Source organism: Triturus cristatus, chromosome 6 (genome assembly GCF_964204655.1).
Source record: "Triturus cristatus chromosome 6, aTriCri1.1, whole genome shotgun sequence".
Lineage (NCBI taxonomy): Eukaryota > Metazoa > Chordata > Amphibia > Caudata > Salamandridae > Triturus > Triturus cristatus.
Window position 1 is genome coordinate 1,458,549,869 of NC_140589.1, and position 20,571 is coordinate 1,458,570,439.

Consider the following 20,571-nt stretch of genomic DNA (forward strand, 5'->3'; position numbering starts at 1 on the left):
CCATCCTAAAGGGTGTGTTATTAAATTCTGAGTTCAGGGATACTAAACTCGACCTGCTACCATGCTCCCTGAGTCAGATAGATTATAATGGAGTTAATAATCCGTCTGCCCATTCTGGCCTATGGGAGGCAGGTAGCCCTTCAATAGTGAAAAACGAAAATGGCTGTAATTCACTATTAGGTCATGCCACACACATCAGGGCATGACCTACCTTTTACCAACAATGCACCCTGCCCTAGGGCCTACCATAGAGGTGTCTGAAATGTGGCAAAGTGAAGGTTTAGAGACTGGCAAGTAGGTTTCCTTGCCAAGTCGACATGGCAGTTCAGGGACTGCACACAGGCGCTGCAGTGGCAGGCCTGAGACACATTTTACAAGCTGCTTCTGTGGGTGGCACAACCAGTGCTGCAAGCCCACCAGCAGCAGTTGACTTACATGCCCTTGGCACACGCAGTGCACTAGACTAGGGTCTGAACAGTAAGTCAACCAAGCCAATCATGGTAACACCAATCAATGTAACAATTTAACATAGGGAGCACTTGCACTGTGGCACTGATCAGCAGTGGCACAGTGCCCAAAGCAATAAACCAGCAAAAACATCGTAAACAGAGGAGGCAAACAGAAAAAAATGGAGGAGAGACTCATGCCAATGATGCCAGGTCTAACACTCTGTATTTAGTAGGACGAGGGTAGATACCCAGGATACAAAATCGGGGTGGGTTAGCGGGATCGGCCAATAGGTGTACCACTTTGCACCTATAATAGGTTATGTGGGGGAACCCCCAGCAGCATATGGAGGATGTCTCCTCAAGCAACTCAGCACTGCAGGCAGTCAGGCGAGCTTGGGGGAAAATCCATGCTTAGCTTCAAAGGCATGAGGTACGCTAGGTGGAGAACATACAAATGGATTCGCTTCAAGCAAGCATTGCAGGATATTTTGGACGCCCTTTCGCACATATTTGCCCAATCTCCATCTAAAATGGGGTTCCCAGGTCTTCCTCCCATCGACCCCGCAACACCGCAAGAGGGAACAGGCATCATCCCTCAGGTCCACAAAAAGGCCCCGGACCAGGTGATGGGCATTGGAGGTGTCACAGCGGAAGCAACAGCTGGGAAGAGGTTTGGGTTCTACACCACATTGGCTCTAGTCCTTAGGTATAGCCACTGTTATGATACCGTATAGCTTAAATTGTCTCTCTGGAATATCATAGTCCATGCATAGGTCATCAAATGGCTGCAGCACGCCATCAGTATACAACGCACCCACGCTGTCCAACTGGGTAAGTAATCCCGCAGTGGCAGATTCGAGGATTACGGCGACCAAACGCACGCTCTAGCGAGTACATGCATCCAACATGACACGTCCCGGGTTGAGCATCAGGGCCCAAAGCTGCTGAGTCAGAGGGCTCTGGAAAATGTAACAATCCCGGAGCATCCCGTCCCGGGAACCAGCCCACACACCTTTGCAATTGGGCTGCTAAGCAGCATAGATAATACTTAGATGCTGTTAGACCTGGCCTTGTGGCATGGCCATCCCTGACCCCTGGCCACTCCCCCTGACCCGTACACCTCATTCAGTCCCTCAGTACACGGCCTAGCCGGTCCTGTCCACCAGGACCCACACACACCCGACCCGAACTTCCCTGTCTGTGCCCTCCATCTTCCCAGCACCACCGGGCCCGCGTGCCCACTTCATGCACCTACGATGGCCGCCCGGCCCCAGCACAACCCAGGCCTACAGGCGCCACCCCGGCTGGGGAACATCGCGCTCCCAAATAGTGAGAGAGGGAGGAGCAGTTTCCATCACACCTCTGGCCTCCCATCGGGAGATGGGTTTCGATCGGCCCTCTGGCCTCCCTGAGGGCTGGCTCCACGCCTGCTGGGTGTCTGGGGCTCCTCCCGACCCGGCCCTGAAAGGATCAAAGGACAACAGGGCAGGAAACTCCAACGAGCGGCCCCCAGGCGCTAAGACCCCTGCCCACACGGACCCCGGACATCAAAGAGGAGCTGACCTATAACAAGGGGTGCTCTGGGGCTATCTGGCAGATTCGACTCTGGAACGACGAGAGCCCTGCTGACGTGGTCGCGGCTCCCTTGCAACCTTGGAACCTCTGAGCCCTGCTGAGTGACTCGCGGCTCCCCTGAAGATCGTAAGACCTCCGAACTTGTGCTTGAGCCCTGCTGAGTGACTCGCGGCTCCCCTGAAGATCGTAAGACCTCCGAACTTGTGCTTGAGCCCTGCTGAGTGACTCGCGGCTCCCCTGAAGATCGTAGGACCTCCGAACTTGTGCTTGAGCCCCGCTGAGTGACTCGCGGCTTCTAAAGACTCCTCTGGTCCGGCTGGACCACAGAGTATCCCCCGGCTCGAGGATTGTGAGCTGTGCGTTGGGTACGCCCCTGCATCTATCCGGATCCCCCAAAGACTCTCCCGCTACCCCCTTCCCTACCGAGACTCTCTAAGCCCGTGCTCTATTTTGTACATATCTACCTTGGGGATCATAAAGATCTGACGTAGCTGAATAGATAAAGATCTGTTCCCAAGAACCTACCGTGTGGTGTCTCTTTGTCGTGTGGTGCCGTGTGTGCGATCCTAGATACGAGACTCTTCCCCCTGAGGAGTCTCCCACCAGTGCCCGGCTACGATACCCCGAGGGTAGGTCTCAGGGTGTTCAGGTAACCTCCCTGACTCCTCTGGGGTCACCTTCTAACAGATGCATTCATCCCCCCTCCGTTGTCGCACATTGCAATTTAGGTAAGGCCACACAACCTTTGTTCCAAATAAGGTCAATAAGGATGGAGTCCAGCTCTTGGAACATTGCTTGTGGAATCACCAGAGGGATAACTGCACAGAAATAAATGAGGAGAGGTAATGCCATCATCTTAGCCACCGCGATGCAGCCCGTGACAGAAAGGAGCAAGGTCTTCCAAAACCCCATGCTTTGACGCACCACAGTGACCGCCATACATACATTGCCCTCTAGGAGGTCAGGGAGAGACCGATATACCAGCACTCCCAAATACTGCACCACCATTGGTTCCCAGCGCATGTACCCGACATCCAGGGGTTCCTCTCCATCATCTCGCATTGGGAACAGATTGGTTTTAAGTCAATTCACCTTAAGACCAGACGCCTCTCCGAAGGCCAGAGAGGTGAGCTGCCCTCGCTGGTTCCGTGTGCAGATTGTGAAGGAAGAGCACCATGTAGTCTGGGTAGAGTGAGATAAAATGGGTTCTCCCGCGGATGTGAACTACTGAAAAGGGCAGGCCACTGCGTGATCTGCACGCCAACAGCTCTACAGCGAGGGCAAAAAGCAACAATGACAGTGGGTAGCCCTGCCACGTACCCCGTCCCGCCACACATTGGCCAGAGATTATGCCTCTGGTGCGTATTCTAGCTTCAGAATCCGTGTATAATAAAAAAGTCTAGGCCACAAATTGAGGCCCAAGCCCTATCTTAAGTATGGCAGCATGGAGATATCTCCAATCCAAGCTATTAAAACCCTTCTCTGCCAAAAAACATGCACCCCCGCCAATCTTGGGAGCTGTGTGTCCTCCCTAAGGAGTGCCAGGAGGAGTTACCTAATATTGAGAGCTGTGCAGCGGCCAGGTATAAACCTGGGTTGATCAGAGTGGATCAATCTGGACATGTGAGGAATCAGGCGTTGTGCAAGCACACCACTAAGAATCTTACAGTCCATGTTGAGCATGGACATGGGTCGGTAAGCGGAAACATCCAAGGCAGGCTTCCCTGGTTTAAGAAGAGAGACAATAAGGGCCCGGTGCAACATAGAGGGCAACGTCCAGATAGTGAGTGCATTTTTGCATACATCCACTAGGAGGGGGGAAGAATGTCAGGGTATGTGGCATAAAACTCCACCGATAGGCGATCTGTTCCTGGGACCTTCCCACAGGCCATGCGTCAGATCTCTGCCCGGCCTTCCTTTTCAGTGATGTCTCCCCCCAGTGCATCCACATCCTCCTGTGTCAGTCCCCCCCCCCCCCCAGAGTGGAAAGCCACGTATCAACAGTGTGATTCTGCTGAGAGGGATGAGCTGCATATAAAAGGGAGCAGAGGGCTGTCAAGGATCTATTTATATCTCCCTGAGTGTATAGGCAAGCATTGTTTGCCGTGAGCAATTACATGGTCGGCGAACCTCAACAGGAGGGGTTGGCCATCCAGGCCAGCAATGGGCCAGACTTGTCCCCCTCCGTGTGTGCCCTGATCATACAAGCCTTGTGGTTGAAGCAGCAGAGATGCTCCACATGCTCAGCCACTTTCTCCTTAGCTTCCAGCAGGTCTTGCTGTAGTTCTGGTTTGTCTGGGCACCGGATCTCTAAATCTCTAATTGTCCGTTTATGGACAACAATATCCTGCAATAGTGACAGCCGGATTCTGACAAGCAGTGCACTCTAATGACTACCTTAAAGGCTTTCTATTCCATAAGTGGGGAGGTAGCCGTACCATCATTCTCATCAAAATAGTTCTGGGTGCATGTCCACGACGGCCAACATGGCGGGCAGATTTTGAGACAGCTCCGTTCTGAACCCCTGTTATACGTCATCCATCCGGACTTGTGAGTGCCATCTAACACCTACCGACTACTTTTCCACATCTCGCCTGTGGTGCATTCGGACTTCTGCTGCCCTCCATACCGCTGAGTTCCCAATGGAGCTGTGAGGCCAGTGCTGTAGCCTTGTGGCATGGGAGCCGTGATCGTGGTGTGGCTAGCGGCCCCTGTCCTGCTCTGGATGTTATGGCGTGGCAGATGGGGCCCCCCCTGGATGTCCGACTCCACTGGTACTCTCGCTCGTGAGTGGGGCCCTGACACGGCAGTGAGGTGATGACTGGCCTCTGCCGGCGGGTTGGGGCTGAGGCTTGGGGGGGGGGATCATCTGCTGGCGGCGTCCCTACCAGGATGTTCCTGGGGCACACCACAACGCCCCTCGTCTGAGGATCTCTGGGCCTGCCGCGGTCCCCCTATTGTTGCTTCCCTACACAGCAATCGAAGCTTGGGCCTGGCAAGGAGTGCGCCCCTCGGTCGCTGCCTCCTTCTCCAGCCGGCTCACTTCGCCTGGGTCTGGAGAATGGAGTGAGAGCATCCCTGTGCTGTGGTGGGTGAAAGCGCCATCCCTCACTGTGAACTGTGATCCTGGGCGGCGACGACCTCACTCCGTTGAGGGAACTGCGGCGGTGAATGGGCTGGAGGCCCTGCTCCTGGGATTGTGCCCGCAATGGGTGAATGAAACCGGTGGTGGGGGCCAAACTGTGCAGTCACTAAGGCGGCCCTCTTGGCACGGTCGGTGGGGTCTCACCCCCTCCTTCCTTCAGACACCGCTGGACCCATTGCGTCCTTGACCAACTCTACCGCCTCGCTGGCTTGAGGTCCTGGGCAACCAATTGGTGCCTCCGCCTGGTGGTGGCTGTTGTCGACCAGGAGCCGGTGGTTGGGGCGTGGTGAGGGCTCCGTGCTCCTCCCTGCTTCATGACCGGCCTGGCTGCCTAGGGCCTGGGGACCGGACCTGGGGTGATCCCATAGGACGATTGGTGGATCGGCGGTGTCTGGACTGCAGCAGGTACTCAGGGGGCTGGGACCTACCGCCTGGTGTGGAGCTGCCGGTATCGGCTGATTTGGCTGTACTCACCCCTGAGGTCTGGGACAGCAGCAGGTAGGTGCTTGTGCTTTCTTGGGGGGGCAGTGGCAGTCTATCCCTTAAACTGTGGCTCAGGACCTCTGCTGGATCCGTGCCCCCTCTCTCCACTGGGAAACCTGTTGTGTAGTGCTGCTTGAGTGGAACCTGTTGATGGCTACCCAGTGCTCACCCTGAGGTCCCTGGTGCTGTGCCCCATGATCCTCGGCTACAGACCTCTGGCCCCTCCTCCTTCCAGTGGCGACAAAAAATATGCTCCCGGCTGTTAGGGCCCTTCCTGAAGTGTGGCTCTGAAACTTCTCACTGCAGCAGAAGACTGGCCTGAAAATAGTGCTTTTCCCTCCACCCTCTTTTACTCAGCTAGCGACCATGGGTAAGGATAAATTTGCCTGTTCCACTTCTACGCAGATGGAACACTACATCACGGCCCTACTGGCAACCCCCCCGGGCCCCTCAGACAATCTGCCCCCCCCCCATGTAGTGAGATCACTGTTATTTTGCCGACTATCCAAACTTCACAGGCAGTAATGGAGGTGATGGTTGGGGAGGTGCGAATGGACGTAGCATTGCTGCGTCAATATCTCTGAAAAGCCACTGCTCGAATCACAGAAGCGGAATCCCAAATCTCCACTGTTGAATATTAAGTCACCGCTCTTAAGTCCACACTACTCGCCCGCACGTCAGAGCTCCATAGACACGCCGAAGATGCAGAGAACCGCTCACAGCACAATAATATTTGCATAATTGGAGTTCCCAGGACCCTTGAGGAAACCGAATTCCAATTAATGGTGGACTTCATGGAACGCTGGATTAAGTCTTGGATCCCTAGTGATCATTTGTCCTTGTGGTTTGAGATCGAACGAGCTCACAGGTCCTTGGCCCCCTGACCACCTCCTGGTGCCCCCTCCGTACCAATCATAGCTTGTATCCTGAACTATAGGGGCAGAGATGTGATTCTCAGAGAGACTTGGCTGCAATCTGACCTCCGAGGTGGTGATGCCAAAGTCCTCCTTCTCCCCCGATTACACATGTGAAGTGCAGCAAAGTAGGCATCCGTATCTGAAAGTTAAGCAGAAGCTGAAAGCAATGGGGCTACAATATTTTCTTTTTAATATCTTTATTGGTGTTTTCATATTTTTCCATTTTCTTACAGTACATAACAAAACAGCAACGTAAAGAGCATAAGTCGAATCCGCACGTAACAACAGCATAACAATGCTATAATAGAACAACTGTTCATGTTACAGCAGAGTGTTTTCCAATGTGTGGTAACACACCAACGTATCACGAATAGACAGTCTCTCATGCGTCATTATGATTGCCCGCCCCCCGCACATTCCCAGTTTCCAATCGACTATAAAGAAAAAGTGAAAAAGGAGAAGAGAAAATTTGCCAACCCCACATGTTAGCATTGCTTGCACCATTTAAATCATTTGCGTCTAACTGTCGTAACATTAGCAGACGTTGGGAACAGTCATAGTTGGTCTTTTCAATAGCCCGACAAGGTTTTTTTCCCAAAGAATAAGGAATAAGGATAAAGTAAACGTGCCAATAAAGCATACGTTATCTGAATAACAACATTTAACAACTAATTTAGAGGGCTGCCATCTAGGAGCAATTAAGATAACCATTACATTACTGAGTGTGGGACCGTATATTGTATAAATAACAACTTGGTGATTCACCAGGGTAGAACTCACGTGGGGGTTGGGGGCTAGTTTCATGGTATTGGGTGCCGGAACAAGAAGGGGCAGGGGTACTACTACATCAGGTTTCTCCATGAGGTAACGTCTACTGGAATGCGATTGTCGTCTGCCACCGTCCTACCCCCCGCCGCCCGGGTCCTCCGGCTTGTACACTATGTGGCAGCTAGCTGAGTGTTGTCCCCCTCCCCGTTTACTTAATTGCCGAAGGCTGTAAGTATGGTGTCCCAGTGCTGCGCTATGGGATATTTGCGGAGCCCCGCCGTTTCCTCCCTGTGCAGTCCTGTACTCTCTGCCTGTGCCCATATCTTAAATGATCTTTTCCAGCTGATAGTCTCTGGGGGGTCTGCCTGTTTCCACCGTTTTGTAATTAAGCGATTAGCAGCTATAATCCCAGGTACAATATTGTTTGTTATTTCCTGCTAAGCTCTGTGTTATTTATCTTAACAAGTCACATTTCTTTGATTCTCCGGAATCGGCATGACAATGGCTAAATGAAAATTAAATGCAAGTTAAACTAATGAGTGAGATGCACTATTTTACTCTATGAAATCTCTATTAGTCAATGTGATCACTGCAGGTATCTGTGTGTGTAACCAGAGAGCCACATAATTGAATTCTGGTTGGTGCAATGGGGAATAGTGACTTGTGTGTTTTTAGCATTACGAGGTCCCAGCCAGTGACAGAAAGAACTTTGAATGTGTACATCATTATTTTGAACTTGCATTACTGCCACAAAGTGCATAAAAAGAGTTAGGTTCAAGATTAAAAAAGAGTACTTCCAAAATGTTGATCTGAGAAATATGCAGACTGTACCTAGTGCAAACATTTTTTATTCAACTCAATTAAAAGCATTCACTCTCCAACTCATTGGGTGTGCTTACAATTCCACTGAAAAAATTTTCTTCAAGTGACCCCATCAATTTAAGCCAGTACCGGCTTCCAAGCAGCCTTCACACTTGCAGATTAATTACATTCGCTAATTTATATTTTATCAGGCATGCTGGCAGAAAGACTGGTTTACTTTTCAGCTGTCTGTTTCTCCATTGGCTTCACAGTGCTGGAGACACTCCCCCCTTCCACTTGAGCTCTCACACCTGCTCGTAGTTTAAAAACAAGGGGTTGGTATTAGTAAAACATCCATTTTTGTTATTTATTTAGTCATGAGACCAGCAAGTGCGCTCCCAGAGAAAGCCTGGGCACTGGAAGAAGTAAGGTTGGGCATGCAGGCACGTTGCCTAAAGGGAACATAGATACCTATACTTACTTATGCATGGCAAAGACTTGCGCTTTTAAGTAATGCATTGTAACATCTGCATTACAATGACATAGGCATTGAAATTACATTGTGTTAAGGCTGCCACGATGTAATGTCTCGTTTGTAAATTTAACATACCATGCTTGTCCATGGACATGCACACATGCTATACTGTTTGGTTTCGCTGTAGCAATCATTGTATGGACATTTGAAGCCTTTATCTACAAAACTAATCGGTATAGGCTTTGCATGTACAAGAGGAGGAGGGTGGAAAAAAAAGATGTGTTTAGTTGGAATTCAGCACAAGTATGTTACCATTTTAGCTGCCTCAGGTTCTCCTTACACCATTACAAAAGGGTATGAGTTTGATAGTTTAAAAAGCAAGGTTAAGAGTTTAACGAAACCTAATCAAGGTTAGAATTCAATTGTTTGTTTGTTTTTAAAGTTGAACTCACTATTGAAAAAGGGAAGCAGAGAATATAGTTTTATAAAAAAAAGGTTCTGTTTTATGGTGCTGGTACATTGATGTGGTGTATTCCCCAAAGAAAACCCTAAAATAAAATGGATCTTTGTTCTTAGAGCAAATTGTGGCCGTGAGTGAAGGTAGTCAGGAGAAACGATTGACTGATATACTTCCACCGGACATTCACACAAATCTTGGTATGTTGAAGAGTTCCTAGCACAAGATTTGCTTTATAATTGAAACCATTTCTGTGAAACACAAGGTATGAGGGTACCAATGCGGGTAAATACATATTTAGATTTTATATTGAATAAATAGCCTGTCCCGTATATAATAAAATCAATATACTATGGATGGGTATCCCCAGTAGTTTTAGCAGGCAAGGGGTATGGTAACTTGCGGTTATGTATAGACCTTACAGAACAAATTGCTAATATCTTAGTTAATGTGGATCCATGGGTAAACAATAATATATTGTAGCAACGGTGTCCCCAACTCTGGACTTAAACCATATGAATCTTTCAAAGCAAATATTTGTTTTATTGGAGTCAGCATAGAGCCTTTCAAAATAAAAACAAATTACATTCCATTTAATTCAAGGTTAAAAGGATTGTTAAAATTTCACTCTAAGAGACACATAGCAACAACATATACGGAACAAATAACATTGTACATGGTTAAAACAGCCTGTAGTAATTTTCTACATAATGAGTCAACCAGCTAAGAGGCCAACGAGCAGAAGAGAAGAGCCTGTGCAAAGATCCAGTTATAAAAAAGCCACATATTGTGGCTTGTTACCTGACCAAATGTACTACTAACAGCATAGCGGTATTCAAGACAAATAAGACAGTTATACTGCATGCCTATACCCCATTTGGGAACTTGAACAGTGGGTAATAATGCAATGCGATATCTAGTTTTCGCCCACACTGACCATAGGTAGGCTGACACTGATGCAACAATTAGTGTCTCATTACTACTCACACCATGTGCCATTGCTTCCTCTACTCTCAGAGTACCTTTTAGACTCAATAACAGAAGCAACCAACATCTTCGAGCATGTGTATATTTAGTGCAAAAAATACTACAAATAGTGCATTGCAGTGTCTTTGCCCCATAGAATCAAAAATTCACAATATTATGTGCCCCCATTAACCATAGATAAAACCACCTTCTACATGTACACCATGTTTTAAATCCAAAGGTATGTAACAGATTACTTAAATTCCCAAACTCACCTCATAATATGACACTCCTTCAATTGATTTAAGAGTAAGTGCTTGTAAAGCCTCACAGTCTTACACATTTTGGATACGTGCAATTTATTTTGCTACACTAACTTTCGGATTACAATTTCGAGCATTACCAGACATTATTTTTTATTACCCACAGAGTCCATCTATTCTGAGGGCCATTAGAGTTGGATTTGGATTGCAGCATTTATTTGGACACATATCTGTGCTCTTTTTTGTGTTAATGTTTCCTTACCTTACAGTAAAACTTACTGCATGTAAGTACCCTTTTTTGTATCTCACTGGTGATTTACAGCATGGCACAAGGTTTCCTACTCCAGGCATTTGCAAGTGAACTTCATATCGCTTTTCAACTACCCTCTCCAGAATAATAGATTGAATTACCTCTTCCATATCTGACTTGTTCTTGGTGTCTCAAAATATTCCAGTCCTGAAGATTACCTTATAATTTAAATAGATGGTCGAAACCTCATTGACATTACTACCAGCAGATTTCCTTACTTTTTCACCCTCACTATCCTGTGTCAAAGATGTTCAAAGCCTCCTAGTATTTGCACATTTCTACAAGTGGTTCATCACTAACATCTCTAGCATTGTTGCCCTATGACCCATCTTGTGCGGAAAGAAGAGCTTTTAGGTTGAGCCTGGGCAGCGCATGCGCTGCTCTGCGAGCCATGCTGTATTGAGGTATGGAGTAGAAGCGCTGCCCATTTCCCTCCCATCTTTTCAATTGGCTCCTGTTACTGTCCTTTCTAAATCATTGCTTTTGATAGATAAACAGGCTTAATAGTAACTCCTTGGTACCACCTAGTCGGCATTTGTAACCTCCCATAACAACTGGACTTTTTACTTTTGTTGTTACACGGTCTGCTTTATCTACTCGGTGAGCACTTTTTTCTTTAATGATATTCCAGTATTCCACCCTCGACGTACTTTCCTACAAGGCAGCACACCACCCGTTTTATATTTTTATTGTAATAGCTGCGGGTCCGCTTTAACTATAGCGGGCACGCTTTTTTATTTATTTAATTTGCAGCCACTGTCCGCTTTAACTATAGCGGCCGCGCTTATTTATTTATTTGCAGCGCAGTCCGCTTTAAGTATAGTGGATGCTCTTTTTTATTTATTTAATTTTCCAGCACGGTTCGGCTTTAACTTTAGCGGCTGCCCTTCAAAAAATTATTTGGGGGTGCCCCTTTCTTTAGACACTGCTCACTGTGACCTGAATGCCGTGATCAGCGTCTGAAGAAAGGCGTTCGGACACCATTAAAGTGGTCTCACATTTGTGAGAGTTTGAGCTATTGGCATGATAAATAACAATGCCTTTTATATGTATGTTGGGTTTAAAAATACATAAATAAAAGGCAATGTCATTTACAATGCCAATTGCTTAAACTCTCACAAATGCGAGACCTATTGCATTAAAAATGCATATTTTTCCTGGACCCCAGAAGCAGACGATTGAAAGACTGGTTCACCTCAGCACCCATCTTCAGACTCCCAGACATGGGTATATGTGAGGGAGAATGACGCTACCTAATTTACAATTTGTGGAGTATTGTGCCAATGAGACACAACACTGGCCAATACGCTATTATGTGATGTTTTCACCAAAAAGCTGATTCCAGCTGTATTCATATATACCATATTTACCATCAGGGAGAAAGAGCTATTAGATATTAAAGCACCCTTCAAGAAGGCCCTCGCATAACCTATTGCTTCCATGTTAATTTTATTTTATGCAGTAGTTGACTGTTAGTGGCTATCAGCAGGGATCTTCCATAAGCTACTTAACTTTGAATGTCCTTGTTTAGTTCTTTATTCCTTGATGTAGAATCGCTCAAGAATTTCTGATATGCCTTATACAGGTTTTTCTCTAGTGAGCACTAATTCCTGTTTTTTCTTGTAGGTTATTATTTCTTTTAGTTACAGAGATACTAGAAAGCCAACAAAAGATAAGTCTCTAGCTGAATAACAAATAGCAATCCAATTACAAAAAGCTCAAGAAATGAAGATCCTCTCTCATCCATGATCTACAGAAGCTGGTAGTGATCACCAAATGGGTGCAGTCTTTGAAGATGACTTCACTCAAGATTGGTAGCAGCCCGGTGAAATCTTCAGAGTTCTTGAGACAACTATGGCTCAAACCGGACATCCCAAGATCTCTAGTAGTGTGCCCACTCTCACCTCGTTCTCAGCAGCCTGACTGCTAGCAGAGTTTCAGAACTCAAACATAGTACCCAAAAGACCAAAGTATTGTAGGAGTTCATTAGTTAGGTGTATGAGTCAGATGTGTGTGGCCTTTTACAAAGTGGAAAGCATTAAGGGCAATTTGGACAGAGAACACCAGAGAATGGCAGGAATGAGCCAAAATATTGGCATGTCAAGCACAAGGTCATGCTGGCTCTACAGGAGCTGTTTGACCTTGCTTTTTGCAGGGTCTCCCACAGATTTTTGCATTCTTTTGGTGTTACTGTTCCTTTTTTTGTTGGCATTAGGACTCTGTGCTGTTTTGCCCTGCTAACCAGTGGTAAAGTGCTTGTGCTCTCTCCCTAAAACATGGTACAATTGCCATATACCTGATTGGTACATTTAATGTGCTTGCAAGTACCTAATAAATAGTTTTATATATACCCAGGGTGTGTACATTTAATGATACTAGTGGGCCTGCAGCACTTCTTGTGCCATCCACTAAAGTAGCCTTTTAAAACATGTCTAATTGCATCCTGTAGTGCACCTTTCACCCTGGTGTAGGCCCTAAAGGCTCACAGGAAAGGGTGCACTGTATTTAAAACGTAGGACATATGTACATATGTTTTACATATTCTGCTAGTGTAAAACTCCTAAAATAATTTTTCACTGTTGTAAGGCCTGTCTCTCCCATTATCTAACACTAGGTTACCTCACTACATTTAACAAGTGATAATGTTAATTTTGGAGAAGGTGAAAATATACTGTTTACACTCAAATTAATCCTAATTTAAAATCCCCTTTAATGGTAAAGTCGCTTTTTAGGTCCCAATTCTGAACATGCCAGTTTTAGAAAGTTGGCATTTTCCTGTCCTACCCATTTGTGCTTATTGCCAGTATCCTGGGTCACATGACTCAATGGTTTTGCTGTTGGGGTTTATGTATTCCTTCTAGACAGTGACCCAAAGGGTGCTTAGGTGTGGACAGGATGGGCCAACCTGGCATGATGACTGGGATAAGCTGCACCCAGCCCCACTTGCACTTCAGGAATCTGACACCATGTCTGCCCTGTCTTTTGTCACCCGAGACTTCCTGGAGCCTTGGCAGTGGAAAAGGAAGAACTCTACGGAACCAGAGGTAGGGGCAGTGTAGGGAATCCCCCCACATCAAAGACTAGCATGAGGTATAATTATTGGACCTCCAGAACCATGCTTCAGAACACTCCTTGACCTGTAGACATTCCAGAAGACGGACTACCCTGTTGCATGAGGACTGCCTTGCTGCTTGAGAAGGAAGCCTGGACCTGGGTACCTTAATCCCAGGCTAACCTGAGTGACTCCAAGGATTAGTTGGTTGACCTCCTGTTTGAGTTAAAGGGACAGAACAAGCTATGAAGGTGTTCTCGAATTAAAGAGAAAAAGACACAATTTTAATTGGCAATAAAGTACAGAGTCACAGCATCATTGTCAAAAAAGACAATACTATTCTACAAAAATAACTGATCACATGGCTATAGAAGACAGCCTATATACACCTGTGGTTTGATACATTTCAACACTAGCTTGGTGGCATTGGCCTGTCTGGGTTTGAAGCATAATAGTACCACTCCTACATGTCCACTGTTCTGTGAAACCTACCATCCTGTTTGCCATGTGCTTCTATTTAGCTTTATCAGCATATTTTCTTAAACACGTTTTCCCTCAAAACATGCCTGTGGCCTTCACTGCTACAGTGATCTCTAAATATATTTCCCTATTCTACCAAAACATGCATCTGCTTTTCCTCCCCTCAAATCTTAACCCTATTTGAGCTGCTTTTTATTCTGCTATAGTAGTAAAACTGGGCCTGTATCGTTCTTTTACTACCAGTGGTGACTGGTGACATTTGAAAGTGGTGAGGCGTAAAACAATTGTTGTACTTTATTGCGGCGAGCGAGAGTAGCGAGCGAGCCTGAACCACCTACGGAGGGCTCTGGGGGGGGGGGGATTTGTGGGGGTTTCCCCCGTGAAAACTTTGAACAAATAGTGGGCAAATGGTGCATTTTCAAGCAAATTTGAGAAAGCAGGAAGGTGTCAACCACTTTGAGGTCTGATGACAAGGCACCAGAGCCAGACAGCAGGCAAAGCACTGCAAGCTCAACAAACAGTACGTGTCCTTGACCAAACCAACTTAAACAGGCAGCTTGAACATGATGTCACCCACTTTGTGGCACAATACTGCATCACTGCTATAGAGACTCGGCAAGAGATGCCGTGGGGTAAGTACCTGCAAAGGCCGGAAATGGACAACTGACCACCCAGCTCACCAACAACAACACAGTCCTGTGGAGCGCTCATCCTTACACACAGCAAAAAACAAAGATGTTTATCTGGGACGACCTTCTCTTAATTTGACATTAACAATCATGATCCATTAGCACTGTTGAGAAATTGCCCAGTTCCGAGTGAAAATGTGTTCACTCATTGTTACAATGCATTCAATCCGGCACCAAAAGTTATACGACTTTTCTGTCACTTTGGATGCAGCAATCCATTATATCCAATCAGCAATGCACAAACAACCTTTCAATAAACATATGCCTTATTTCATTTAACTGCAAGTAAACCGCTTGGATTTAATGGGGCAGTGAGCAGACATCATTTGACTTTCTGTTGGTAGTTTATAGCAGATTGTAGACCTATATAGGGGGTTAGATTGTAGGTTATGCGTGTAGAATTGTGTCTGGTGGTATGCAGAGAGCGTGAGGTGTTTGTGTGCTGGGGTGTAGTGGCAATGTATATAGTCTTAGCTTTATGCGTCCTGTGTGCATTGGGTTTGGCTTGTGCATTTGTTTGCAGGTCTGTGCACGGCGCGTTTTTCGTGTGTTTTCTGTTGGTAGGCACAGGTTGGGTGAAGCTGCCATGGGTATAACTAGCATCTCATTGCATTGCAAATGCTCGTTTCAGTTGTTATCAACTAAAACAATGCACATCTTAGGCATTGAGCAGGGGGCATAAAGGATTTAAAAGAAAACACATAACACAGTACTAAACTCTGTTCACGGCCTGTCAACAAGGAAGCCATCTTAAAATAAAAGTGTGACATTTCTTTTGCAAAGACTCGGGATAGTCAGAAGAAACGCACCTCTCTGACGTTAATCCAATAGTTTTTATTTACATTATTTGAAGTGTTGCTCTGCGCCAGGACATTACACAAATTTCTTTGGAATGATAAATTCGTTATTACAAATGTATGCTTAGCGCGCTCTACTGTAGTGTGTACATCTTATTTGACAGCGTGAACTCACTGCCCAAGGGAATCTAAATGGCCTGGAGAAGAAGTAGTGAGCGAATAATGCCATGCAAACAATACACTCGTCCAGCTAAAACGAAAGTCTGCCGAATGCATCCATGCAGGAATGACCGCGCACGCACACTTTATACCGCCGGGTCTTGTGCAGCAAAAGAGAGCCTCGCCTCACTCTCTCAAGAGACGCAACAAATGTGTTTAGAAGCAATAAAAAACATTGAAGTCACCAGCCGCACATTTTTGGTAAAATGAGGAGCGGAGACATGATAACAAAGCAAAGGTCTCTGTTTATTGGCCCTGCTGCAAGCTAATCCGACATTGAACCCAAAGATAAAATAATATCAGCACCATACATGTCAAATAAATATGTAACTACTAGTTAAATTAACAACAGTAAACTTCCTCCAGCCACAACTTGCCTTGTCAAGCGCTCCCTCGTCTAAAGTGAGTGACTCCGGTCGTTAAGCGTCCTGCTGTGCTACTGTCCATCTCAGGTCTCACATTTAGTGAAATCAAGTGAGCTCTCCTGTGTGTGCCTACCAGGACGCGGAGCGGTGTTAGTGTGTTACGTGGTATCTGCACCTATGATTAGCGAGGCGTTTCAAGGCTGATGGAGGTGAAGAGAGCGCTAGGAAACAAGACAGCTTCCCGGAGGGTTGTGTTCTGCTCTCTGATTTCTATCCATTACCAAGGCACGAAGTAAACATAAGAGTAATTTAGCTACGAGCACACTGAATCACTTAACAAGAGGCACTTCAGTATATACCTGCACCATAGCGCTTTGTGATGTCAGAAAGGACACAAACCAGCACTCTATAAAAATTAATAAACGCAAACTGAATACAAAATAAATCACCTTCTTATAAGGGTCTGCACCCACAGTAAGGCCAGATAATTTCGATCTGCCGCTTCCATTGCATAAGGCCTCTGCATGGCTAGTGCACTCCGTTTTCAATACATCAACTCTTATAATTTTTTTGACCGTTTTAAATGAATAAAATCATGGTGATGCCTTCTAAATTCAAGTTTTGTTTTATTGATCACCTAATACAGCCAAAGATATACTTCAGTCACACTTTTCGAAGATATGTCTTTTGGTCATTTGTAGAAACATCTTGGTTTTCGAAGTTTTACACATTCCTCCATATTGTCACTAATCATTCCTGACCAGTCGCGGCTCGTGTCGTGGGGGGGCAGGGAGGGGGTCGCGCGGGGTTGAGTTTTTTAAATAAAATCCTACCTGAGCAGGTCCGGGTCAGCGCCGCCTCGGGTCCGTTCTGGCACCTACACTGGAACAGCCCATCACTGCTGGCAAGACCCCTCTCAGCCAATCCTGGCGCTGGAGCAGCCCCAGGATTGGCTTAGAGCAGGCTTACGCTCCGCCCGCCTGCCCACCAGGAGACCGAGGTTTGAGCCTTGGCTCAACCCTCGCTCTCCTAATGGGCATGCGCCAGCCTTTGGAAACACTAGTGCGCATGACTGGGCACGGTGCAAAAATTTGCCCTCTGTCCCCACTCATGCGCACTTGTGTGCTGCTGCCTGTTGCCCCAGACAATGCCTGTAAGTCAACATGACGCCAGACCGCCCACCCCCTTCAGACTCTGAAGGGGATGGGCGGTCCAACGTCATACTGACTGACATGACTGACAGTTCTCCCTCAGCGTCTCTGAACTTAAGTAAACTGAGAGTTTACTTAAGTTCAGAGACGCCGAGGAAGCTGCGGGCGCGGGGGGGGCAACGCCCCAACGCCCCCAATGGACGCATCGCCACTTACCTGACTGCTGAACAGTAGAAGCGTGTGTTGCCATTTTTCGTGCACTTGCTGCCTGGGGATAATTTCTCTGCCCGTGGACCTCCTACCGCTTGTCTCCCGCCGCCCTTCGCTCTCCTGACAACTGAGTGGGGCCGCCGAGCGGAGACGAGCGAGGACTGCACTACAATCCCCAGAAGCCCCAGCGCCCTGCTGCGTCATGTGCTAGCGCCAGGAGGCGCTCAAAAGCAGCATTACCACGATCGAGTGGGTGGAAACTTTCCTGACTGCTGAACAGTAGAAGCGTGTGTGGCCATTTTTCGTGCACTTGCTGCCTGGGGATAATTTCTCTGCCCGTGGACCTCCTACCGCTTGTCTTCCGCCGCCCTTCGCTCTCCTGACAACTGAGCGGGGCCGCCGAGCGGAGACGAGCGAGAACTGCACTACAATCCCCAGAAGCCCCAGCGCCCTGCCGCGTCATGTGCTAGCAACAGGAGGCGCTCAAAAGCAGCATTACCACGATCGAGTGGGTGGAAACTTTCCTGACTGCTGAACAGTAGAAGCGTGTGTTGCCATTTTTCGTGCACTTGCTGCCTGGGGATAATTTCTCTGCCCGTGGACCTCCTACCGCTTGTCTTCCGCCGCCCTTCGCTCTCCTGACAACTGAGCGGGGCCGCCGAGCGGAGACGAGCGAGGACTGCACTACAATCCCCAGAAGCCCCAGCGCCCTGCCGCGTCATGTGCTAGCGCCAGGAGGCGCTCAAAAGCAGCATTACCACGATCGAGTGGGTGGAAGCTTTCCTGACTGCTGAACAGTAGAAGCGTGTGTTGCCATTTTTCGTGCACTTTCTGCCTGGGGATAATTTCTCTGCCCGTGGACCTCCTACCGCTTGTCTTCCGCCGCCCTTCGCTCTCCTGACAACTGAGCGGGGCCGACGAGCGAGGACTGCACTACAATCCCCAGAAGCCCCAGCGCCCTGCCGCGTCATGTGCTAGCGCCAGGAGGCGCTCAAAAGCAGCATTACCACGATCGAGTGGGTGGAAACTTTCCTGACTGCTGAACAGTAGAAGCGTGTGTTGCCATTTTTCGTGCACTTGCTGCCTGGGGATAATTTCTCTGCCCGTGGACCTCCTACCGCTTGTCTTCCGCCGCCCTTCGCTCTCCTAACAACTGAGCGGGGCCGCCGAGCGGAGACGAGCGAGGACTGCACTACAATCCCCAGAAGCCCCAGCGCCCTGCCGCGTCATGTGCTAGCGCCAGGAGGCGCTCAAAAGCAGCATTACCACCGTCTCGCGGGACGCCGGGCGAAGCCCGGGCAAAGGGCGGGCCCTCTGTGGCCCTCAGTGGCCGAGGTAGGCCGGGCAGGGCCCTGTTATTTTTATTTTTATTTTAAGTAAGTCCTGACAGTGATCGAAGGCGAGTAAACTGTGAAGGAGATATATCTATTGACTGGCCGCATATTTACTTCTTTTTCTCCGTGGATTCATATCTAATCAACTGTTTATTTATTCATATAAATTTAAAAACATTCACATATTCCGTTTAAAAAAAATAAATAAAAAAAACCTGCTGCTTGGTTAGTCATTTTCCACACAAAATGACAGCAAAGAAATTACGCTCTGGAAGAGTCCTAGGGGGGAGGTCATGTATAAAAACCAGATCCAACCCCTTGAGGAATAAATATGAAAATAGCGTACAACTTAAGGGCCAGATGCAGTTGTTGAAATTATGGGAAAAACCAGTGAACAAATATATGGAAGTTCCAATAATCACTGACGATGAGATGATAACAATGACGGAACCGCAGTTAGAAGTAGTGAACGATACTAATCCTGTGCTAACTACGGAAAAAAACTCGCCCACCCGGTCTCTGACTAAAGATGTAGACCTCTCAGTATGTTTATCCAAAGGAGACAACTCTGACCTTATGAAAGCAAATTCGAAAGTTCTTCAGCTTAACACTCTTAAGGACACAGAAAATCAGGAGGTGGATATAAAAGAAATCTCTATTCCGTCCAGTATCGATCTTGAATTGTGTGGTCGCTATATGGACGAGAGAATCTTGAAACAGCCTGAACCTAGTAAAACTCCAAATGGAGCAACGCCATCAGGATTACTGTTATATAGTAGCACTCCTTCTATAACATCCAATGATATTCCCTCAATGCAGAGTGATTTGAAATCTCCGCAATTCAATTTATCAGGTATCTGCTCTCTCACTGCATCTGGATATTCAAAAAATTATAAACCAATTTCTGATTCTCTGATAGCACTTGAACATTTATTGGCTTCCATATTATGTTTATTGGGTAAAATTGTTGGGTGTTCTGACTGCATTTTGGGCTCAGTTACTGAGATATTGAAAGTATTAATTGCTAAAAATGCTGAGAATGGGTCTATTTCCCCTATTGAACCTGTTGTCCAGAATGTTCCTGACAGCAATAATTCATTGAGAAAAAATGTACCAGTGGGGATGTCATTAAAAGTAGATATTCATGAGCCCTCTAAGACTCCTACTCCATCCTCTTTAAATTGGAGGAAAGAGTTGGAACCGACTTTGAAGGAAGAAAGTTTGGTAGAGGTTAATCAAACCGCTGGAAACAAACTTTTTCCCATTTTTAATCAGGATAAAAAAGAACCTGAAGGAACCGTAGTGACTAAGGGGATAGTAAAAGAAAAAAGTAGAAAGAACAAAGGGAAAAATAGGAAACCTGTTCGCAAATATAAGAAGAAAAGACAGAGGCAAATTATTTTTCAAAAGCACGTAAATACAGAAGCACTTGATGTTATAGAAACTCCAGATAGTTTATTATTGGATACTTCCTCTAATGAGGCTGCTGGTTGTTTCACTAACCCTATAGCAGAAGGTCCCCTTGACAACAGCACTATGAATGGGGGAGTCCTATGTTCTGAGGTTAATGAGATAGAGCCTCCGGCACCAATGGATGAAGTTACAAGAAATATGCCTACTGTAACAAGGGTACTTAATCCATCGGCACCTATTTTTCGGCCCCCA